The following is a 23240-nucleotide window of genomic DNA, read 5'->3' as shown; positions in this document are numbered from 1 at the left end:
TTGCGATTAATGTTTAGGATGGTAGCTTGCCTGGGTAACATGCAAACCGGCTACCTTTTTCTAAGATTACATTGCTGAAACATTGCAGAAACAATATAAATTCAAACTATATAATATGAAGCCACATGCTGTATTTTATATTCATACATGTTCATAAGTACAGGAAAATATATTATGTTACTGTCAATATTTCATGGTTTTTCCATGCTGCAAGGAAAAGAACAACAGGCTATCTACCTAAAACATAGAATGTTACAGTAACATGGATGACTGGCCTTTGACCAGTGAGCAGAAAATAGGCAAACAAAACTGAGATTTTTTTTCTTTTATGGTGTTCTATATGGTAATAAGCATGGTCTACTTCAACTCATTAAATGTAGCAGTGGGTCTGTCCATAAGTCTTCCAAATCCACAGTCAGCATAAAGCGGTGCAGTGAATGGGGTCTGGAGTCTGTAGAGGGGGCCATGGTGTCAGAGATGCTGTAGAAGAAGAAACACCTGCTCTGGATCCACGTACACTCCTACTTTGGAGGACAGAGGCCTGAGACGGGAGTTGTGATGTTGTTATGTTTGAATTTGTAGCTTTTGTTGTAACACTCTAATGCCAGAAGTATTATTGCTTCCAAACGCACTTTGATCCAGTCTTATTTCATTCTTATAGGAACTGCTACTGAAACCCCTTCCCTTTCCACTCCACTTCCCAGTAACAAGGTCCAATCAGACTCTCTTTACTCAGCACCTGCTGTTCAATGTTAAACCTGTCTCTTTTTTTAAGACCGGAGTTCTTACATGGATATGGAGCATTGTCTGATACGGTTCTGTTCTGATTTGATAGAAACAGTTTTCGGTGAACTGTATCTGGGTCCATCGTCAGTTGACGTGAATATTTTAAAACTCATCTCTGGTCTTAGGTTGTGCTTGGGGCAGTAAAACATCTGCTGATCTTACTCTAAGAGTGAGTTTACTCCATTCCTCACTTACAAACATTTGATTTATCTCTGGCTTCTGACATTGCTCTTTCCAGATCTCAAGGTATTTAACTGGACAAATTCTGAAGGTTGGTGAGTCAGTAGAATCAGTGATTTGGGCATTTGGGAGTTAAATACGTAAAAATTCGATGTGGTCCTCTGTGAATGAAAGCTGCTTTAGCTCCTTCTTGCCTCTTCAGCTCAGTGATCTCCTGCTTCAGTTTATTCTGAAGCTCACTGACTCGCCTCTCTTCAGTTTCTGCTCGGATTAATCTGCTGCTTCAGATTTGAGCCTTTTTCTTTAATGAAACTCACCAGCTCATTGATGATGGTCTCGATGTCCTTCGCAACGCTATCAGAAGATTGCAGAATTTCCTCGATTTCCTTCCGAAGCATGTTCACTTTCCTTCTCTGGTCTGAATTCTCCGCTGAACATTTTGCAAAATCACCTCAAATTCTTTTTGCATTTCAATCCTTTCTTCTTCAACTGGAACTGTGTTGTGGTCTTTATGTTCATTCACACAGCAGAGATAGCAGATACATTTTTGATCAGTACGGCAGAACATCTTCATTACCTCATTGTGAGTTGAACAGATGTTCCCTTTCAGCCTGTTGGATGGTTTGACCAGCTTGTGACTGTCAAAGGCAGAGGAGTCATAGTGAGGCTGGAGGTGTTGCTCACAGTAAGAAACCAAACATACCAGACAGGACTTCACTGTTTCAGCTTCTTTCCTGTGCAGACATCACAGGAAATATCTTCAGGTCCAGCATAGCAGAGATCAGCTGACGCAGGTTGGATTCCAGGTGTCTTCAAGTCCTCTACTAACTCTGCTAACATAGTGTTTTCACAAAGAGCAGCCTCGGTATGAAGATTTTTCTGCACTGAGGACAGCTGTAGATTCCTTTGGATCCTCTTTATTCCAGTGACTCTAATACAGCTCATACAGTAGTTGTGTCCACAGGGAATAGTCACTGGATCCTTCAGTAGATCCAGACAGACTGAACAGCAGAGTTTTTCTGATCCATTGTCTGTCTTGGTGTGTTTTTGTATGTCAAGGTGAATGACAAGCCGTTTCACTGAGAGGGGAGAAATGGAGTGTATCAGGTTACACTTTGTTTTGGGAAATCAAGAGGCTTGAGAAGTGACCCCTCCTAGGAGGAGTTTTTCTCATGTGGGCTTTAGTTGAGTATTGGTGTATTTTTCCATGTTGCATACTTTTTTTTTCTATTTATGTTAGTCAGATTAATTTGCATTAATGATATGGACTAAAGGAGAGACGGCCAATTCTCAATTCCGACTTCTCTTCATTGGCCTGAAAAATTATCTCCTCACATACAAAGTGTTCAATAATTAGACCCAATCTTATCTAAAGACATTACAGTACCATATCATCAATATCTCAGACTGCTGTTCCCCAAATAGTTGGGTTCAGTAGAGTCAAGGTGGCTGTTTATGTGAAAAGTAAATGACCATCTTGAAACGAAGGAGGGGGAATTAAGGGTACATTTCACCATCTTACAATGCTTGACTCTCATTCTTGACTCTCTGTGAATGGTAATCCTGCCTGTTGATCAGTGGTTATGACAAGTTGCATATCGACAATGATGAAACTGAGCCAAGAGCCCATTGTTAATCAGGGTGATGAACAGTTTGGGTATTATGTACATGTACTGTTTATAAAGTTGGGGAGACTCGTTCCACTTTGTATTGCACATTTTCAAGCTCTAATATTTCGCTGCTGTATCGGTAGTGTGGTTGTGTCGTCTACGGATCTGGGTGAAGAGTCCAGTCTCCTCACAATGTGGGTTGAAATCCATTGCTGCAATAAGATTTTAACCAGAATAGGCAGATATTTTTGTATCCAAAAAGTATTAAACATGTTTTTCTACAACAGTAAGAGCATTACTGAATGTTCTGGGGTTCTATTTGTGTTGCACTTTTTCAATTTTTACTGTCTAGATTTTTGCAATGAGCTTCTTACTCGCAATGGTAGCATGACCGAGCGGTCTAAGGTGCTGGATTTAGGCTCCAGTCTCTTCGGGGCGTGGGTTCGAATCCCACTGTTGCCATGCTCTTCAGATTCTTTTGTGTTTGTCCATGCCTTACCAATAATTCTACGGGATGCAGTGGAAATCAAATCTGTTACAGAATGTCTGTCAAGTGCAAACATGCAGGAATGTTATCAAGAGCAATTCTTCCAAACCACTTTAGTCAGGGTGCTGTTAAGTGTTGTGGAAGTTGTCCATTCAATAAAGCCTGCAGACAAGCGGTGATCGGTAGCTAGCATTCTTTAATAAAAACAAGAAGAGACACCAAGCTTGGTGAGGGAATGCATCATCGCGGGGCAAACAATGGGCAGTGTCCGTAACTGAGCCTAGCATGGCCTTCAGTTAAATACCTCTTACAGGAACAAAAGGCAGTACACAGCTGTTTTCACACCTTTGGTCCCCCCCACCCCAAAGAAAGTTTCACACTCCCTTGCTACCTCTTACAGTGGAGAAAGAGACAAAAGACCCCCCACCCACTCTGGGTCCTTTGTGTGTGAATGCTTCCCTCCAACTTCCTGACATACCATCTTACCAGTATGAGTGTGAGAGACATGCTAAAATCCAGCGGCACCAAGGTATTATACAATAAAATAATGTGATTATACATAAATAAAAGAAATTCTTCTGCAAAAGTCATTTATAACGTGCAGATGTTTCATGTCTTTTTATTAACAGTCTCATTACTGACTGGTTAGTGGACTTCCCCGCATGCCACTCAAGTGTGCTTCAAGTCCACCGCATTGTAAGGTGTTAGGTTGTGTGGTCTACGGATCTGGGTTCAGACTCCAGGCTCCTCATACATGTGGGTTGAAACCCTATTGCTGCAATAAGATTTTAACCAGGGCAGGCAGATGCTATTGTATCCAAAAACATTCAGGCAAGTATTAAACATGTTCTTCTACAACAGTAAGAGCATTACTGAATGTTCTGGGCATCTAGTTTGTGTTGCACTTTTTCAATTTTTACTGTCTAGATTTTTGCGATGAGGTTCTTGGTCGCAATGGTAGCATGACCGAGCGGTCTAAGGTGCTGGATTAAGGCTCCAGTCTCTTCGGAGGCGTGGGTTCGAATCCCACTGCTGCCATAGTGTTCTAGCGGCAATGTTCTTTTCGTTTTGGCTCCATCCCCTGCCAATAAATTGTAAGGGCTGCAGTGGAAATCAAATCTTTTATAGAATGTCTGTCAAGTCCAAACATGCAGGAATCTCATCCAGAGCAATTCTTCCAAACCATATTAGTCATGGTGCTGTAAAGTCGTTTACGACTTGCATGTATTCGTGTCTTTTTATTCACGGTGTCATCGCTGACTAGTTAGTGGACTTCCCCGCATGCCACTCAAGTGTGCTTCAAGTCCAGTCCACTCCCTTGTAAAGTGCTTTTGATCAGAACCTGCAACCGCTGGAGAACTGATTAAGGTGCTGCTATGTTGGTCTCACCAAGGCTGCAGAGTGAGAAGACTGTCCTTGACTTCATGACAGTGGAGCACTCCCATATAGTCTAGCGATGAGAATTCCTGGTTCTCACCCAGGAACACGGCAGTGACAGTGGCGCACTACTTAACCAGTCCCATATGGTCTAGCGGTTAGGATTCCTGGTTTTCACCCAGGCGGTCCGGGTTCAACTCCCGTATGGGAACATGTCTTTAATGTGGCCCAAAGCCAATGTGTTCTTTGCGTTAATCCTGGCTGAAGTCAACCGTCAGGCAAAGCAACAAACCTCTGGCTAAGCACATGGTATAAAACAGCCAACTGTTCAGATCAGGACTCTACAGTCCAGTAACTTTCAATGATGAAGATGTACACATCCTGGACAAGCAGGGGAGTCTAGGTGGCTGTCTATGTGGAAAGCAAACGGTTTAAAAACCAAGGGAGGGGGAATTAAGGGTTCATCTTTCACCATCTTACAATGCTTGACTCTCTGTGAATGGTAATCCTGCCTGTTGATCAGTGGTTATGACAAGTTGCGTATCGACAATGATGAAACTGAGCCAAGAGCCCATTGTTAATCAGGGTTGATGAACAGTTTGGGTATTATGTACATGTACTGTTTACAAAGTTGGGGAGACTCGTTCCACTTTGTATTGCACATTTTCAAGCTCTAATATTTCGCTGCTGTATCGGTAGTGTGGTTGTGTCGTCTACGGATCTGGGTGAAGAGTCCAGTCTCCTCACACATGTGGGTTGAAATCCATTGCTGCAATAAGATTTTAACCAGAATAGGCAGATATTTTTGTATCCAAAAAGTATTAAACATGTTTTTCTACAACAGTAAGAGCATTACTGAATGTTCTGGGGTTCTATTTTGTGTTGCACTTTTTCAATTTTTACTGTCTAGATTTTTGCAATGAGCTTCTTACTCGCAATGGTAGCATGACCGAGCGGTCTAAGGTGCTGGATTTAGGCTCCAGTCTCTTCGGGGGCGTGGGTTGAATCCCACTGTTGCCATGCTCTTCAGATTCTTTTTGTGTTTGTCCCATGCCTTACCAATAAATTCTACGGGATGCAGTGGAAATCAAATCTGTTACAGAATGTCTGTCAAGTGCAAACATGCAGGAATGTTATCAAGAGCAATTCTTCCAAACCACTTTAGTCAGGGTGCTGTTAAGTGTTGTGGAAGTTGTCCATTCAATAAAGCCTGCAGACAAGCGGTGATCGGTAGCTAGCATTCTTTAATAAAACAAGAAGAGACACCAAGCTTGGTGAGGGAATGCATCATCGCGGGGCAAACAATGGGCAGTGTCCGTAACTGAGCCTAGCATGGCCTTCAGTTAAATACCTCTTACAGGAACAAAAGGCAGTACACAGCTGTTTTCACACCTTTGGTCCCCCCACCCCCAAAGAAAGTTTCACACTCCCTTGCTACCTCTTACAGTGGAGAAAGAGACAAAAGACCCCCCCACCCACTCTGGGTCCTTTGTGTGTGAATGCTTCCCTCCAACTTCCTGACATACCATCTGTTACCAGTATGAGTGTGAGAGACATGCTAAAATCCAGCGGCACCAAGGTATTATACAATAAAATAATGTGATTATACATAAATAAAAGAAATTCTTCTGCAAAAGTCATTTATAACGTGCAGATGTTTCATGTCTTTTTATTAACAGTCTCATTACTGACTGGTTAGTGGACTTCCCCGCATGCCACTCAAGTGTGCTTCAAGTCCACCGCATTGTAAGGTGTTAGGTTGTGTGGTCTACGGATCTGGGTTCAGACTCCAGGCTCCTCATACATGTGGGTTGAAACCCTATTGCTGCAATAAGATTTTAACCAGGGCAGGCAGATGCTATTGTATCCAAAAACATTCAGGCAAGTATTAAACATGTTCTTCTACAACAGTAAGAGCATTACTGAATGTTCTGGGCATCTAGTTTGTGTTGCACTTTTTCAATTTTTACTGTCTAGATTTTTGCGATGAGGTTCTTGGTCGCAATGGTAGCATGACCGAGCGGTCTAAGGTGCTGGATTAAGGCTCCAGTCTCTTCGGAGGCGTGGGTTCGAATCCCACTGCTGCCATAGTGTTCTAGCGGCAATGTTCTTTTCGTTTTGGCTCCATCCCCTGCCAATAAATTGTAAGGGCTGCAGTGGAAATCAAATCTTTTATAGAATGTCTGTCAAGTCCAAACATGCAGGAATCTCATCCAGAGCAATTCTTCCAAACCATATTAGTCATGGTGCTGTAAAGTCGTTTACGACTTGCATGTATTTCGTGTCTTTTATTCACGGTGTCATCGCTGACTAGTTAGTGGACTTCCCCGCATGCCACTCAAGTGTGCTTCAAGTCCAGTCCACTCCTTGTAAAGTGCTTTTGATCAGAACCTGCAACCGCTGGAGAACTGATTAAGGTGCTGCTATGTTGGTCTCACCAAGGCTGCAGAGTGAGAAGACTGTCCTTGACTTCATGACAGTGGAGCACTCCCATATAGTCTAGCGATGAGAATTCCTGGTTCTCACCCAGGAACACGGCAGTGACAGTGGCGCACTACTTAACCAGTCCCATATGGTCTAGCGGTTAGGATTCCTGGTTTTCACCCAGGCGGTCCGGGTTCAACTCCCGGTATGGGAACATGTCTTTAATGTGGCCCAAAGCCAATGTGTTCTTTGCGTTAATCCTGGCTGAAGTCAACCGTCAGGCAAAGCAACAAACCTCTGGCTAAGCACATGTATAAAACAGCCAACTGTTCAGATCAGGACTCTACAGTCCAGTAACTTTCAATGATGAAGATGTACACATCCTGGACAAGCAGGGGAGTCTAGGTGGCTGTCTATGTGGAAAGCAAACGGTTTAAAAACCAAGGGAGGGGAATTAAGGGTTCATTTCATCTTACAATGCTTGACTCTCTGTGAATGGTAATCCTGCCTGTTGATCAGTGGTTATGACAAGTTGCGTATCGACAATGATGAAACTGAGCCAAGAGCCCATTGTTAATCAGGGTTGATGAACAGTTTGGGGTATTATGTACATGTACTGTTTACAAAGTTGGGGAGACTCGTTCCACTTTGTATTGCACATTTTCAAGCTCTAATATTTCGCTGCTGTATCGGTAGTGTGGTTGTGTCGTCTACGGATCTGGGTGAAGAGTCCAGTCTCCTCACACATGTGGGTTGAAATCCCATTGCTGCAATAAGATTTTAACCAGAATAGGCAGATATTTTTGTATCCAAAAAGTATTAAACATGTTTTTCTACAACAGTAAGAGCATTACTGAATGTTCTGGGGTTCTATTTTGTGTTGCACTTTTTCAATTTTTACTGTCTAGATTTTTGCAATGAGCTTCTTACTCGCAATGGTAGCATGACCGAGCGGTCTAAGGTGCTGGATTTAGGCTCCAGTCTCTTCGGGGGCGTGGGTTCGAATCCCACTGTTGCCATGCTCTTCAGATTCTTTTTGTGTTTGTCCCATGCCTTACCAATAAATTCTACGGGATGCAGTGGAAATCAAATCTGTTACAGAATGTCTGTCAAGTGCAAACATGCAGGAATGTTATCAAGAGCAATTCTTCCAAACCACTTTAGTCAGGGTGCTGTTAAGTGTTGTGGAAGTTGTCCATTCAATAAAGCCTGCAGACAAGCGGTGATCGGTAGCTAGCATTCTTTAATAAAAACAAGAACAGACACCAAGCTTGGTGAGGGAATGCATCATCGCGGGGCAAACAATGGGCAGTGTCCGTAACTGAGCCTAGCATGGCCTTCAGTTAAATACCTCTTACAGGAACAAAAGGCAGTACACAGCTGTTTTCACACCTTTGGTCCCCCCACCCCCAAAGAAAGTTTCACACTCCCTTGCTACCTCTTACAGTGGAGAAAGAGACAAAAGACCCCCCCACCCACTCTGGGTCCTTTGTGTGTGAATGCTTCCCTCCAACTTCCTGACATACCATCTGTTACCAGTATGAGTGTGAGAGACATGCTAAAATCCAGCGGCACCAAGGTATTATACAATAAAATAATGTGATTATACATAAATAAAAGAAATTCTTCTGCAAAAGTCATTTATAACGTGCAGATGTTTCATGTCTTTTTATTAACAGTCTCATTACTGACTGGTTAGTGGACTTCCCCGCATGCCACTCAAGTGTGCTTCAAGTCCACCGCATTGTAAGGTGTTAGGTTGTGTGGTCTACGGATCTGGGTTCAGACTCCAGGCTCCTCATACATGTGGGTTGAAACCCTATTGCTGCAATAAGATTTTAACCAGGGCAGGCAGATGCTATTGTATCCAAAAACATTCAGGCAAGTATTAAACATGTTCTTCTACAACAGTAAGAGCATTACTGAATGTTCTGGGCATCTAGTTTGTGTTGCACTTTTTCAATTTTTACTGTCTAGATTTTTGCGATGAGGTTCTTGGTCGCAATGGTAGCATGACCGAGCGGTCTAAGGTGCTGGATTAAGGCTCCAGTCTCTTCGGAGGCGTGGGTTCGAATCCCACTGCTGCCATAGTGTTCTAGCGGCAATGTTCTTTTCGTTTTGGCTCCATCCCCTGCCAATAAATTGTAAGGGCTGCAGTGGAAATCAAATCTTTTATAGAATGTCTGTCAAGTCCAAACATGCAGGAATCTCATCCAGAGCAATTCTTCCAAACCATATTAGTCATGGTGCTGTAAAGTCGTTTACGACTTGCATGTATTTCGTGTCTTTTTATTCACGGTGTCATCGCTGACTAGTTAGTGGACTACTCCCGCATGCCACTCAAGTGTGCTTCAAGTCCAGTCCACTCCCTTGTAAAGTGCTTTTGATCAGAACCTGCAACCGCTGGAGAACTGATTAAGGTGCTGCTATGTTGGTCTCACCAAGGCTGCAGAGTGAGAAGACTGTCCTTGACTTCATGACAGTGGAGCACTCCCATATAGTCTAGCGATGAGAATTCCTGGTTCTCACCCAGGAACACGGCAGTGACAGTGGCGCACTACTTAACCAGTCCCATATGGTCTAGCGGTTAGGATTCCTGGTTTTCACCCAGGCGGTCCGGGTTCAACTCCCCCGTATGGGAACATGTCTTTAATGTGGCCCAATGTGTTCTTTGCGTTAATCCTGGCTGAAGTCAACCGTCAGGCAAAGCAACAAACCTCTGGCTAAGCACATGGTATAAAACAGCCAACTGTTCAGATCAGGACTCTACAGTCCAGTAACTTTCAATGATGAAGATGTACACATCCTGGACAAGCAGGGGAGTCTAGGTGGCTGTCTATGTGGAAAGCAAACGGTTTAAAAACCAAGGGAGGGGGAATTAAGGGTTCATCTTTCACCATCTTACAATGCTTGACTCTCTGTGAATGGTAATCCTGCCTGTTGATCAGTGGTTATGACAAGTTGCGTATCGACAATGATGAAACTGAGCCAAGAGCCCATTGTTAATCAGGGTTGATGAACAGTTTGGGGTATTATGTACATGTACTGTTTACAAAGTTGGGGAGACTCGTTCCACTTTGTATTGCACATTTTCAAGCTCTAATATTTCGCTGCTGTATCGGTAGTGTGGTTGTGTCGTCTACGGATCTGGGTGAAGAGTCCAGTCTCCTCACACATGTGGGTTGAAATCCATTGCTGCAATAAGATTTTAACCAGAATAGGCAGATATTTTTGTATCCAAAAAGTATTAAACATGTTTTTCTACAACAGTAAGAGCATTACTGAATGTTCTGGGGTTCTATTTGTGTTGCACTTTTTCAATTTTTACTGTCTAGATTTTTGCAATGAGCTTCTTACTCGCAATGGTAGCATGACCGAGCGGTCTAAGGTGCTGGATTTAGGCTCCAGTCTCTTCGGGGCGTGGGTTGAATCCCACTGTTGCCATGCTCTTCAGATTCTTTTTGTGTTTGTCCCATGCCTTACCAATAAATTCTACGGGATGCAGTGGAAATCAAATCTGTTACAGAATGTCTGTCAAGTGCAAACATGCAGGAATGTTATCAAGAGCAATTCTTCCAAACCACTTTAGTCAGGGTGCTGTTAAGTGTTGTGGAAGTTGTCCATTCAATAAAGCCTGCAGACAAGCGGTGATCGGTAGCTAGCATTCTTTAATAAAAACAAGAAAGACACCAAGCTTGGTGAGGGAATGCATCATCGCGGGGCAAACAATGGGCAGTGTCCGTAACTGAGCCTAGCATGGCCTTCAGTTAAATACCTCTTACAGGAACAAAAGGCAGTACACAGCTGTTTTCACACCTTTGGTCCCCCCACCCCCAAAGAAAGTTTCACACTCCCTTGCTACCTCTTACAGTGGAGAAAGAGACAAAAGACTCCCCCACCCACTCTGGGTCCTTTGTGTGTGAATGCTTCCCTCCAACTTCCTGACATACCATCTGTTACCAGTATGAGTGTGAGAGACATGCTAAATCCAGCGGCACCAAGGTATTATACAATAAAATAATGTGATTATACATAAATAAAAGAAATTCTTCTGCAAAAGTCATTTATAACGTGCAGATGTTTCATGTCTTTTTATTAACAGTCTCATTACTGACTGGTTAGTGGACTTCCCCGCATGCCACTCAAGTGTGCTTCAAGTCCACCGCATTGTAAGGTGTTAGGTTGTGTGGTCTACGGATCTGGGTTCAGACTCCAGGCTCCTCATACATGTGGGTTGAAACCCTATTGCTGCAATAAGATTTTAACCAGGGCAGGCAGATGCTATTGTATCCAAAAACATTCAGGCAAGTATTAAACATGTTCTTCTACAACAGTAAGAGCATTACTGAATGTTCTGGGCATCTAGTTTGTGTTGCACTTTTTCAATTTTACTGTCTAGATTTTTGCGATGAGGTTCTTGGTCGCAATGGTAGCATGACCGAGCGGTCTAAGGTGCTGGATTAAGGCTCCAGTCTCTTCGGAGGCGTGGGTTCGAATCCCACTGCTGCCATAGTGTTCTAGCGGCAATGTTCTTTTCGTTTTGGCTCCATCCCCTGCCAATAAATTGTAAGGGCTGCAGTGGAAATCAAATCTTTTATAGAATGTCTGTCAAGTCCAAACATGCAGGAATCTCATCCAGAGCAATTCTTCCAAACCATATTAGTCATGGTGCTGTAAAGTCGTTTACGACTTGCATGTATTTCGTGTCTTTTTATTCACGGTGTCATCGCTGACTAGTTAGTGGACTTCCCCGCATGCCACTCAAGTGTGCTTCAAGTCCAGTCCACTCCCTTGTAAAGTGCTTTTGATCAGAACCTGCAACCGCTGGAGAACTGATTAAGGTGCTGCTATGTTGGTCTCACCAAGGCTGCAGAGTGAGAAGACTGTCCTTGACTTCATGACAGTGGAGCACTCCCATATAGTCTAGCGATGAGAATTCCTGGTTCTCACCCAGGAACACGGCAGTGACAGTGGCGCACTACTTAACCAGTCCCATATGGTCTAGCGGTTAGGATTCCTGGTTTTCACCCAGGCGGTCCGGGTTCAACTCCCCGTATGGGAACATGTCTTTAATGTGGCCCAAAGCCAATGTGTTCTTTGCGTTAATCCTGGCTGAAGTCAACCGTCAGGCAAAGCAACAAACCTCTGGCTAAGCACATGGTATAAAACAGCCAACTGTTCAGATCAGGACTCTACAGTCCAGTAACTTTCAATGATGAAGATGTACACATCCTGGACAAGCAGGGGAGTCTAGGTGGCTGTCTATGTGGAAAGCAAACGGTTTAAAAACCAAGGGAGGGGGAATTAAGGGTTCATCTTTCACCATCTTACAATGCTTGACTCTCTGTGAATGGTAATCCTGCCTGTTGATCAGTGGTTATGACAAGTTGCGTATCGACAATGATGAAACTGAGCCAAGAGCCCATTGTTAATCAGGGTTGATGAACAGTTTGGGTATTATGTACATGTACTGTTTACAAAGTTGGGGAGACTCGTTCCACTTTGTATTGCACATTTTCAAGCTCTAATATTTCGCTGCTGTATCGGTAGTGTGGTTGTGTCGTCTACGGATCTGGGTGAAGAGTCCAGTCTCCTCACACATGTGGGTTGAAATCCCATTGCTGCAATAAGATTTTAACCAGAATAGGCAGATATTTTTGTATCCAAAAAGTATTAAACATGTTTTTCTACAACAGTAAGAGCATTACTGAATGTTCTGGGGTTCTATTTTGTGTTGCACTTTTTCAATTTTTACTGTCTAGATTTTTGCAATGAGCTTCTTACTCGCAATGGTAGCATGACCGAGCGGTCTAAGGTGCTGGATTTAGGCTCCAGTCTCTTCGGGGGCGTGGGTTCGAATCCCACTGTTGCCATGCTCTTCAGATTCTTTTTGTGTTTGTCCCATGCCTTACCAATAAATTCTACGGGATGCAGTGGAAATCAAATCTGTTACAGAATGTCTGTCAAGTGCAAACATGCAGGAATGTTATCAAGAGCAATTCTTCCAAACCACTTTAGTCAGGGTGCTGTTAAGTGTTGTGGAAGTTGTCCATTCAATAAAGCCTGCAGACAAGCGGTGATCGGTAGCTAGCATTCTTTAATAAAAACAAGAAGAGACACCAAGCTTGGTGAGGGAATGCATCATCGCGGGGCAAACAATGGGCAGTGTCCGTAACTGAGCCTAGCATGGCCTTCAGTTAAATACCTCTTACAGGAACAAAAGGCAGTACACAGCTGTTTTCACACCTTTGGTCCCCCCCACCCCAAAGAAAGTTTCACACTCCCTTGCTACCTCTTACAGTGGAGAAAGAGACAAAAGACCCCCCCCACCCACTCTGGGTCCTTTGTGTGTGAATGCTTCCCTCCAACTTCCTGACATACCATCTGTTACCAGTATGAGTGTGAGAGACATGCTAAAATCCAGCGGCACCAAGGTATTATACAATAAAATAATGTGATTATACATAAATAAAAGAAATTCTTCTGCAAAAGTCATTTATAACGTGCAGATGTTTCATGTCTTTTTATTAACAGTCTCATTACTGACTGGTTAGTGGACTTCCCCGCATGCCACTCAAGTGTGCTTCAAGTCCACCGCATTGTAAGGTGTTAGGTTGTGTGGTCTACGGATCTGGGTTCAGACTCCAGGCTCCTCATACATGTGGGTTGAAACCCTATTGCTGCAATAAGATTTTAACCAGGGCAGGCAGATGCTATTGTATCCAAAAACATTCAGGCAAGTATTAAACATGTTCTTCTACAACAGTAAGAGCATTACTGAATGTTCTGGGCATCTAGTTTGTGTTGCACTTTTTCAATTTTTACTGTCTAGATTTTTGCGATGAGGTTCTTGGTCGCAATGGTAGCATGACCGAGCGGTCTAAGGTGCTGGATTAAGGCTCCAGTCTCTTCGGAGGCGTGGGTTCGAATCCCACTGCTGCCATAGTGTTCTAGCGGCAATGTTCTTTTCGTTTTGGCTCCATCCCCTGCCAATAAATTGTAAGGGCTGCAGTGGAAATCAAATCTTTTATAGAATGTCTGTCAAGTCCAAACATGCAGGAATCTCATCCAGAGCAATTCTTCCAAACCATATTAGTCATGGTGCTGTAAAGTCGTTTACGACTTGCATGTATTTCGTGTCTTTTTATTCACGGTGTCATCGCTGACTAGTTAGTGGACTTCCCCGCATGCCACTCAAGTGTGCTTCAAGTCCAGTCCACTCCCTTGTAAAGTGCTTTTGATCAGAACCTGCAACCGCTGGAGAACTGATTAAGGTGCTGCTATGTTGGTCTCACCAAGGCTGCAGAGTGAGAAGACTGTCCTTGACTTCATGACAGTGGAGCACTCCCATATAGTCTAGCGATGAGAATTCCTGGTTCTCACCCAGGAACACGGCAGTGACAGTGGCGCACTACTTAACCAGTCCCATATGGTCTAGCGGTTAGGATTCCTGGTTTTCACCCAGGCGGTCCGGGTTCAACTCCCGGTATGGGAACATGTCTTTAATGTGGCCCAAAGCCAATGTGTTCTTTGCGTTAATCCTGGCTGAAGTCAATCGTCAGGCAAAGCAACAAACCTCTGGCTAAGCACATGGTATAAAACAGCCAACTGTTCAGATCAGGACTCTACAGTCCAGTAACTTTCAATGATAAAGATGTACACATCCTGGACAAGCAGGGGAGTCTAGGTGGCTGTCTATGTGGAAAGCAAACGGTTTAAAAACCAAGGGAGGGGAAATTAAGGGTTCATCTTACAATGCTTGACTCTCTGTGAATGGTAATCCTGCCTGTTGATCAGTGGTTATGACAAGTTGCGTATCGACAATGATGAAACTGAGCCAAGAGCCCATTGTTAATCAGGGATGATGAACAGTTTGGGGTATTATGTACATGTACTGTTTACAAAGTTGGGGAGACTCGTTCCACTTTGTATTGCACATTTTCAAGCTCTAATATTTCGCTGCTGTATCGGTAGTGTGGTTGTGTCGTCTACGGATCTGGGTGAAGAGTCCAGTCTCCTCACACATGTGGGTTGAAATTCCATTGCTGCAATAAGATTTTAACCAGAATAGGCAGATATTTTTGTATCCAAAAAGTATTAAACATGTTTTTCTACAACAGTAAGAGCATTACTGAATGTTCTGGGGTTCTATTTTGTGTTGCACTTTTTCAATTTTTACTGTCTAGATTTTTGCAATGAGCTTCTTACTCGCAATGATAGCATGACCGAGCGGTCTAAGGTGCTGGATTTAGGCTCCAGTCTCTTCGGGGGCGTGGGTTCGAATCCCACTGCTGCCATACTCTTCAGATTCTTTTTGTGTTTGTCCCATGTCTTACCAATAAATTCTACGGGATGCAGTGGAAATCAAATCTGTTACAGAATGTCTGTCAAGTGCAAACATGCAGGAATGTCATCAAGAGCAATTCTTCCAAACCACTTTAGTCAGGGTGCTGTTAAGTGTTGTGGAAGTTGTCCATTCAATAAAGCCTGCAGACAAGCGGTGATCGGTAGCTAGCATTCTTTAATAAAAACAAGAACAGACACCAAGCTTGGTGAGGGAATGCATCATCGCGGGGCAAACAATGGGCAGTGTCCGTAACTGAGCCTAGCATGGCCTTCAGTTAAATACCTCTTACAGGAACAAAAGGCAGTACACAGCTGTTTTCACACCTTTGGTCCCCCCCACCCCCAAAGAAAGTTTCACACTCCCTTGCTACCTCTTACAGTGGAGAAAGAGACAAAAGACTCCCCCCACCCACTCTGGGTCCTTTGTGTGTGAATGCTTCCCTCCAACTTCCTGACATACCATCTGTTACCAGTATGAGTGTGAGAGACATGCTAAAATCCAGCGGCACCAAGGTATTATAAAATAATGTGATTATACATAAATAAAAGAAATTCTTCTGCAAAAGTCATTTATAACGTGCAGATGTTTCATGTCTTTTTATTAACAGTCTCATTACTGACTGGTTAGTGGACTTCCCCGCATGCCACTCAAGTGTGCTTCAAGTCCACCGCATTGTAAGGTGTTAGGTTGTGTGGTCTACGGATCTGGGTTCAGACTCCAGGCTCCTCATACATGTGGGTTGAAACCCTATTGCTGCAATAAGATTTTAACCAGGGCAGGCAGATGCTATTGTATCCAAAAACATTCAGGCAAGTATTAAACATGTTCTTCTACAACAGTAAGAGCATTACTGAATGTTCTGGGCATCTAGTTTGTGTTGCACTTTTTCAATTTTTACTGTCTAGATTTTTGCGATGAGGTTCTTGGTCGCAATGGTAGCATGACCGAGCGGTCTAAGGTACTGGATTAAGGCTCCAGTCTCTTCGGAGGCGTGGGTTCGAATCCCACTGCTGCCATAGTGTTCTAGCGGCAATGTTCTTTTCGTTTTGGCTCCATCCCCTGCCAATAAATTGTAAGGGCTGCAGTGGAAATCAAATCTTTTATAGAATGTCTGTCAAGTCCAAACATGCAGGAATCTCATCCAGAGCAATTCTTCCAAACCATATTAGTCATGGTGCTGTAAAGTCGTTTACGACTTGCATGTATTTCGTGTCTTTTTATTCACGGTGTCATCGCTGACTAGTTAGTGGACTTCCCCGCATGCCACTCAAGTGTGCTTCAAGTCCAGTCCACTCCCTTGTAAAGTGCTTTTGATCAGAACCTGCAACCGCTGGAGAACTGATTAAGGTGCTGCTATGTTGGTCTCACCAAGGCTGCAGAGTGAGAAGACTGTCCTTGACTTCATGACAGTGGAGCACTCCCATATAGTCTAGCGATGAGAATTCCTGGTTCTCACCCAGGAACACGGCAGTGACAGTGGCGCACTACTTAACCAGTCCCATATGGTCTAGCGGTTAGGATTCCTGGTTTTCACCCAGGCGGTCCGGGTTCAACTCCCCGTATGGGAACATGTCTTTAATGTGGCCCAAACCCAGATAGCAAGACGACATTGAATCTATGTTGATTTTTCATCCAAACCGTCGTATATGGTCGGGGTTGAAATGCCAATGTTGTAACAACATTGAAATACTGTGGTAAACCGACGGTCTTACTATAGAGACGTTGTAACGATGTTGATTCACCGTTGTTTTTTTGTCATTGATATTTGATCTATTTATAGTCGACCAGGTGACAACAACAACGTTGAGAAAACGTCTATTTATAGTTGACGATCATTCGGCTCCGGTCACCATCAAAAACCATCGATTTGTAGTTGAGCATTAAATTGCATTGCAACTGATCAGGTATAAAGTACCAGAGAAAGTAGATTTATTGTTCATTTGTTATCAATGACTTGGTCTAGTTCACCAGCTTTAAAAAATCGTGTCTACGTGCAATTTATGTATAGTTGACCGAAATTAAAGCAGCGATCACTTGGACTATTCCGCAGCACCCCTCTCACATTGGTACATCCCCCCGGTATTCATTGTCTTCTACAGTAGAGCGGGACATTTGATTTACTCTCAGCGGAATTGACCGGAGGAGGCATCAGGTCATGCACTGCACTGGCCTGCACCACGATTAGTATAAGGTAAGAATGAATGATTTTTTTTTTCCTACTCGTTATTTCCATGTTTGCATTTGAATAACAGTAAAAAACTCGTTAATGTTGTACATTAACGAGTTTTTTACTGTTATTTACGAGCCGGAAATTGTGTCTACTTCTTACAATCCGGCAACAAATAAATTGCCCTAACATTTTCGTTTCATAATTTCTTCGTTATATTGCCTTACAAAGCTAGCTTTAACGCTTCGAGTTTTCCTTTGTTCTTGCCGTGGCCTCGGCGCTTGACCCAGACTTTCGCTCTGTAGTTGCTTAGTACTACAAAAAATTCTAAATCTGTGATATATGATTGATAAACGTAAAGTTAACTGTATAAACGTGTTCAATGACTTTGTTACTTTTGATGATTGGAGAGCACCCGCTTCCATTCGGAAACGAAAACTTTAGACTCAGTTTGAATGCTCACGCGGCATGCTCACGTGACTGTACGTTGCACGGTCACCTAACTTTACGTTGCACGCGTACATGACTTTCTGTTTGTGCCTTGAATAATGAATAAGGCTACGTCCACACGTACCAGCGTATTTTTGAAACCGCTGGTTTTTCTATGCGTTTGCACCTTTTGTCCACACGTAATGTATGTCTGGCCGTACATTGTGTTTGTATTTCCAGGCACATTTCACGAAGCAGAACGCAGTCTTCAGAGATATCCACGTGAACGCTGTGATACGTCTGACCTTAAGTCCGAAAAAGAAAACCCGGACCAGTCTTAAAAGAAAGCACAAGTAAAACCTTTTTATTCACAAACATATCTTTGATTGTTAAGAATTTATGATCTTGTCTTTTATACATATCTGTGGTGCTTGCATACTGCAATATCACCACATAATATAGTCCAAAAAGTGGAAGTTTGTAAACTTTTTAAAAATGCAAAGTCGTGTACACTTGTGCACTTCAAAAATTCATTGTATACTGTACCTTCTTGCACGTCTCTGTTTCCTGTGTGTGTTGTTAGAAATCAAACTAACTTTAGGAAACAATATGCCAAAAGCATATTTACAATTACTTAAGACCGTTTTTAATTTCTTTTCTTTAGACCAAATCCCCTGTACACATATACGGACTCAGAGGATGAGCAGCCTACAAAAAAACGGTTTCCCCAGGCCCCTCGAGTGAAAATACCAGGTAATAAAATACTGTCTAGTGTCTGTGTACATATCTGTGTCTGACACGAGGAAACTTTTTTGACAAGTTGTCTGTATTCTTAAATACTTAAAAAATTATCTTTTTCTAAACAGCCCTCATCACTCCAGTCTGCCCCCCAGCCCACTGATAGCAACCATCATAATGCCCCACCCAGCTTCCGGCACCTTTCGCCACTCCGGCACAAGCCGACACAGCTTTGCGATCTCGCCAGCATGCAGAGTCTGATGTCTTCCCTATAGATGGTATGCTTTTAAAAAAGTTTTAAAGCTGCATCACAATGTCATTGTACTCTTATCTAAAAAAAAAAACAATTTATACTCCTGAATGTCATCTTGTTGTGATTTTTTTTTTTTCTTGTAGATTCCAGAGACTCTGTGAGGCCACTATTACAAGGCAAGTTTGAAAATCTTGGAATTTCACAGTTTACATGATATGACAAATATATGTGACAGGCAAAAACTAGTAAACACTTTTAGCAGTTACAAGAACTAACAAATGAATATCCAACAAAAGGGAATAGAAATACATTGTACTGCCAATACTTTGGTTTATTCTTTGTATGACTTGAAAATCAGGCTTTAGGGAAAACTAAATGACATGTTTCTATCATCAATTACATGAAGTAAACACACAAGCACTTGCATACACATTTAAGACATGAGACACGCTAATTCCATCTCATAAAATGTGTCTATAGGTGAGACGCTTTGCGTTGATTGGTGCTGCTGGACCACACTGGAGGTGCGAGTCCGCTGTGTAATGGTTTATGCCATTACAAAGGAGCTGGCCTCTGTACTCAACTGGGCAGGGAAAAAACCAAGGACCAGACAAAGCAAAAAAGGGCATTTAAAGAGACAGCGCTGTGCAGATGCATATTTGGTAAGTTTTAACATTTATTGTAGTTTTATGAGCCTAAAGTGAACAATAAAGGGATCAATTGATGTGCTGGGTGCGTTTCACATTTCCTATGTCTGTTTTTTGCTATATTACTTTGTCTTTCTTAATGACAAGACTTTCATGTCCGGTTAATCTGGAGATGGAGTCTTTGGTCTTCGGCTTGTTTTGTCCTCGGGTTGTACACTTTGTACAGCCCGAGGACCCATGTTTTCTTTTTTTTTTTTTTTTTTTTGTAAAGGATACACGGCACACCATGCTAAGACATATCACATTTTCAGCTTATAGCTCTTTGGGAATCAAATGCGGCAGTTTGCTGATTTCCGCCTGGTGACTTTCATGTTTATCAGCCTAGGAGTTTACATACTTTCTCCCTGCTGAAGACAATTAACAAGAGCTTATTCATGTGCTCTAATTCCCTTTTTTTGTCTTTGTTTTTTTTGTGTGTGTGTCTATTTTTGTCCTAGATGGCCTGGCGCAGCAGGTAGGGGCGAACTCTATGTCTGAGTTGGTCTTTGCTCAAGCAGTCCAGAAATGGCTCAGATATGCTCCAGATCGTACGGGTGGCGCACAGGACGCACATCATCCATCCCCATCCCGGAGTAAATAATAAAAAGTGACGTGAAACATAGAAATGTAAATAGGAAACTTTGTCTTTTAATAAAGTATTTTGCAAATGATACATGTCTATTGACCTTTTTTGTTTTTTTGTTTTTTTTCAATAAAAAGCAACTGTACGAAAGAGGTGGAAAATCAATACCATAGCTCAACAGTGTTTCAATATCAGAATCTGACATTGTTTCAATGTCAACAGTGTTAGAAAATATAACATAGAATCAATGTCAGGTTTCAACATTGATTCAACATCAAAACCTGACGTTGTTTCAACGTTAAAAATGGGTGCAAGAGTGATGTTGGGTCAACGTCACACTTCAACGTTGCTTCAATGACGTCGCCTGATATTGACTCAACATTGTTTCAATGTTTCCTTGCTATCTGGGAGCCAATGTGTTCTTTGCGTTAATCCTGGCTGAAGTCAACCGTCAGGCAAAGCAACAAACCTCTGGCTAAGCACATGGTATAAAACAGCCAACTGTTCAGATCAGGACTCTACAGTCCAGTAACTTTCAATGATGAAGATGTACACATCCTGGACAAGCAGGGGAGTCTAGGTGGCTGTCTATGTGGAAAGCAAACGGTTTAAAAACCAAGGGAGGGGGAATTAAGGGTTCATCTTTCACCATCTTACAATGCTTGACTCTCTGTGAATGGTAATCCTGCCTGTTGATCAGTGGTTATGACAAGTTGCGTATCGACAATGATGAAACTGAGCCAAGAGCCCATTGTTAATCAGGGTTGATGAACAGTTTGGGGTATTATGTACATGTACTGTTTATAAAGTTGGGGAGACTCGTTCCACTTTGTATTGCACATTTTCAAGCTCTAATATTTCGCTGCTGTATCGGTAGTGTGGTTGTGTCGTCTACGGATCTGGGTGAAGAGTCCAGTCTCCTCACACATGTGGGTTGAAATCCCATTGCTGCAATAAGATTTTAACCAGAATAGGCAGATATTTTTGTATCCAAAAAGTATTAAACATGTTTTTCTACAACAGTAAGAGCATTACTGAATGTTCTGGGGTTCTATTTTGTGTTGCACTTTTTCAATTTTTACTGTCTAGATTTTTGCAATGAGCTTCTTACTCGCAATGGTAGCATGACCGAGCGGTCTAAGGTGCTGGATTTAGGCTCCAGTCTCTTCGGGGGCGTGGGTTTGAATCCCACTGTTGCCATGCTCTTCAGATTCTTTTTGTGTTTGTCCCATGCCTTACCAATAAATTCTACGGGATGCAGTGGAAATCAAATCTGTTACAGAATGTCTGTCAAGTGCAAACATGCAGGAATGTTATCAAGAGCAATTCTTCCAAACCACTTTAGTCAGGGTGCTGTTAAGTGTTGTGGAAGTTGTCCATTCAATAAAGCCTGCAGACAAGCGGTGATCGGTAGCTAGCATTCTTTAATAAAAACAAGAAGAGACACCAAGCTTGGTGAGGGAATGCATCATCGCGGGGCAAACAATGGGCAGTGTCCGTAACTGAGCCTAGCATGGCCTTCAGTTAAATACCTCTTACAGGAACAAAAGGCAGTACACAGCTGTTTCACACCTTTGGTCCCCCCCACCCCCAAAGAAAGTTTCACACTCCCTTGCTACCTCTTACAGTGGAGAAAGAGACAAAAGACTCCCCCCACCCACTCTGGGTCCTTTGTGTGTGAATGCTTCCCTCCAACTTCCTGACATACCATCTGTTACCAGTATGAGTGTGAGAGACATGCTAAAATCCAGCGGCACCAAGGTATTATACAATAAAATAATGTGATTATACATAAATAAAAGAAATTCTTCTGCAAAAGTCATTTATAACGTGCAGATGTTTCATGTCTTTTTATTAACAGTCTCATTACTGACTGGTTAGTGGACTTCCCCGCATGCCACTCAAGTGTGCTTCAAGTCCACCGCATTGTAAGGTGTTAGGTTGTGTGGTCTACGGATCTGGGTTCAGACTCCAGGCTCCTCATACATGTGGGTTGAAACCCTATTGCTGCAATAAGATTTTAACCAGGGCAGGCAGATGCTATTGTATCCAAAAACATTCAGGCAAGTATTAAACATGTTCTTCTACAACAGTAAGAGCATTACTGAATGTTCTGGGCATCTAGTTTGTGTTGCACTTTTTCAATTTTTACTGTCTAGATTTTTGCGATGAGGTTCTTGGTCGCAATGGTAGCATGACCGAGCGGTCTAAGGTGCTGGATTAAGGCTCCAGTCTCTTCGAGGCGTGGGTTCGAATCCCACTGCTGCCATAGTGTTCTAGCGGCAATGTTCTTTCGTTTTGGCTCCATCCCCTGCCAATAAATTGTAAGGGCTGCAGTGGAAATCAAATCTTTTATAGAATGTCTGTCAAGTCCAAACATGCAGGAATCTCATCCAGAGCAATTCTTCCAAACCATATTAGTCATGGTGCTGTAAAGTCGTTTACGACTTGCATGTATTTCGTGTCTTTTTATTCACGGTGTCATCGCTGACTAGTTAGTGGACTTCCCCGCATGCCACTCAAGTGTGCTTCAAGTCCAGTCCACTCCCTTGTAAAGTGCTTTTGATCAGAACCTGCAACCGCTGGAGAACTGATTAAGGTGCTGCTATGTTGGTCTCACCAAGGCTGCAGAGTGAGAAGACTGTCCTTGACTTCATGACAGTGGAGCACTCCCATATAGTCTAGCGATGAGAATTCCTGGTTCTCACCCAGGAACACGGCAGTGACAGTGGCGCACTACTTAACCAGTCCCATATGGTCTAGCGGTTAGGATTCCTGGTTTTCACCCAGGCGGTCCGGGTTCAACTCCCGGTATGGGAACATGTCTTTAATGTGGCCCAAAGCCAATGTGTTCTTTGCGTTAATCCTGGCTGAAGTCAACCATCAGGCAAAGCAGCAAACCTCTGGCTAAGCACATGGTATAAAACAGCCAACTGTTCAGATCAGGACTCTACAGTCCAGTAACTTTCAATGATGAAGATGTACACATCCTGGACAAGCAGGGGAGTCTAGGTGGCTGTCTATGTGGAAAGCAAACGGTTTAAAAACCAAGGGAGGGGGAATTAAGGGTTCATCTTTCACCATCTTACAATGCTTGACTCTCTGTGAATGGTAATCCTGCCTGTTGATCAGTGGTTATGACAAGTTGCATATCGACAATGATGAAACTGAGC

At 42.9% G+C, this 23240-nt stretch overlaps 1 long non-coding RNA gene and 19 other non-coding genes across 20 annotated transcripts; all 20 read left to right on the top strand.

Moving 5' to 3' along the window:
- The first annotated feature begins 2957 nt into the window (after positions 1-2957).
- On the top strand, positions 2958-3038 carry trnal-uag (transfer RNA leucine (anticodon UAG)). Its single transcript has one exon. It is a non-coding gene; the product is annotated as a tRNA-Leu (tRNA).
- A 981-nt stretch (positions 3039-4019) lies between these two features.
- Positions 4020-4101, top strand: trnal-aag (transfer RNA leucine (anticodon AAG)). The gene has a single exon. It is a non-coding gene; the product is annotated as a tRNA-Leu (tRNA).
- Positions 4102-4580: 479 nt separating this feature from the next.
- Positions 4581-4651, top strand: trnae-uuc (transfer RNA glutamic acid (anticodon UUC)). The gene has a single exon. It is a non-coding gene; the product is annotated as a tRNA-Glu (tRNA).
- A 1795-nt stretch (positions 4652-6446) lies between these two features.
- On the top strand, positions 6447-6528 carry trnal-aag (transfer RNA leucine (anticodon AAG)). Its single transcript has one exon. It is a non-coding gene; the product is annotated as a tRNA-Leu (tRNA).
- A 478-nt stretch (positions 6529-7006) lies between these two features.
- On the top strand, positions 7007-7078 carry trnae-uuc (transfer RNA glutamic acid (anticodon UUC)). Its single transcript has one exon. It is a non-coding gene; the product is annotated as a tRNA-Glu (tRNA).
- Positions 7079-7801: 723 nt separating this feature from the next.
- Positions 7802-7883, top strand: trnal-uag (transfer RNA leucine (anticodon UAG)). Its single transcript has one exon. It is a non-coding gene; the product is annotated as a tRNA-Leu (tRNA).
- Positions 7884-8870: 987 nt separating this feature from the next.
- Positions 8871-8952, top strand: trnal-aag (transfer RNA leucine (anticodon AAG)). The gene has a single exon. It is a non-coding gene; the product is annotated as a tRNA-Leu (tRNA).
- Positions 8953-9433: 481 nt separating this feature from the next.
- On the top strand, positions 9434-9506 carry trnae-uuc (transfer RNA glutamic acid (anticodon UUC)). Its single transcript has one exon. It is a non-coding gene; the product is annotated as a tRNA-Glu (tRNA).
- Positions 9507-11292: 1786 nt separating this feature from the next.
- trnal-aag (transfer RNA leucine (anticodon AAG)) lies at positions 11293-11374 on the top strand. The gene has a single exon. It is a non-coding gene; the product is annotated as a tRNA-Leu (tRNA).
- A 480-nt stretch (positions 11375-11854) lies between these two features.
- On the top strand, positions 11855-11926 carry trnae-uuc (transfer RNA glutamic acid (anticodon UUC)). Its single transcript has one exon. It is a non-coding gene; the product is annotated as a tRNA-Glu (tRNA).
- A 729-nt stretch (positions 11927-12655) lies between these two features.
- trnal-uag (transfer RNA leucine (anticodon UAG)) lies at positions 12656-12737 on the top strand. The gene has a single exon. It is a non-coding gene; the product is annotated as a tRNA-Leu (tRNA).
- A 988-nt stretch (positions 12738-13725) lies between these two features.
- Positions 13726-13807, top strand: trnal-aag (transfer RNA leucine (anticodon AAG)). Its single transcript has one exon. It is a non-coding gene; the product is annotated as a tRNA-Leu (tRNA).
- A 480-nt stretch (positions 13808-14287) lies between these two features.
- On the top strand, positions 14288-14359 carry trnae-uuc (transfer RNA glutamic acid (anticodon UUC)). The gene has a single exon. It is a non-coding gene; the product is annotated as a tRNA-Glu (tRNA).
- Positions 14360-15079: 720 nt separating this feature from the next.
- On the top strand, positions 15080-15161 carry trnal-uag (transfer RNA leucine (anticodon UAG)). The gene has a single exon. It is a non-coding gene; the product is annotated as a tRNA-Leu (tRNA).
- A 984-nt stretch (positions 15162-16145) lies between these two features.
- Positions 16146-16227, top strand: trnal-aag (transfer RNA leucine (anticodon AAG)). The gene has a single exon. It is a non-coding gene; the product is annotated as a tRNA-Leu (tRNA).
- A 480-nt stretch (positions 16228-16707) lies between these two features.
- Positions 16708-16779, top strand: trnae-uuc (transfer RNA glutamic acid (anticodon UUC)). Its single transcript has one exon. It is a non-coding gene; the product is annotated as a tRNA-Glu (tRNA).
- Positions 16780-17341: 562 nt separating this feature from the next.
- On the top strand, positions 17342-18529 carry LOC109198361 (uncharacterized). The gene is made up of 3 exons (XR_002059192.2): positions 17342-17402; positions 18048-18160; positions 18472-18529. It is a non-coding gene; the product is annotated as an uncharacterized LOC109198361 (long non-coding RNA).
- A 2656-nt stretch (positions 18530-21185) lies between these two features.
- trnal-uag (transfer RNA leucine (anticodon UAG)) lies at positions 21186-21267 on the top strand. Its single transcript has one exon. It is a non-coding gene; the product is annotated as a tRNA-Leu (tRNA).
- Positions 21268-22255: 988 nt separating this feature from the next.
- Positions 22256-22336, top strand: trnal-aag (transfer RNA leucine (anticodon AAG)). Its single transcript has one exon. It is a non-coding gene; the product is annotated as a tRNA-Leu (tRNA).
- A 479-nt stretch (positions 22337-22815) lies between these two features.
- On the top strand, positions 22816-22887 carry trnae-uuc (transfer RNA glutamic acid (anticodon UUC)). The gene has a single exon. It is a non-coding gene; the product is annotated as a tRNA-Glu (tRNA).
- Positions 22888-23240: the final 353 nt, after the last annotated feature.

Source organism: Oreochromis niloticus, unplaced genomic scaffold (assembly GCF_001858045.2).
Source record: "Oreochromis niloticus isolate F11D_XX unplaced genomic scaffold, O_niloticus_UMD_NMBU tig00001090_pilon, whole genome shotgun sequence".
Lineage (NCBI taxonomy): Eukaryota > Metazoa > Chordata > Actinopteri > Cichliformes > Cichlidae > Oreochromis > Oreochromis niloticus.
The sequence above is the reverse complement of the archived record's forward strand: the minus strand, read 5'-3'. Positions and strand labels throughout refer to the sequence as shown.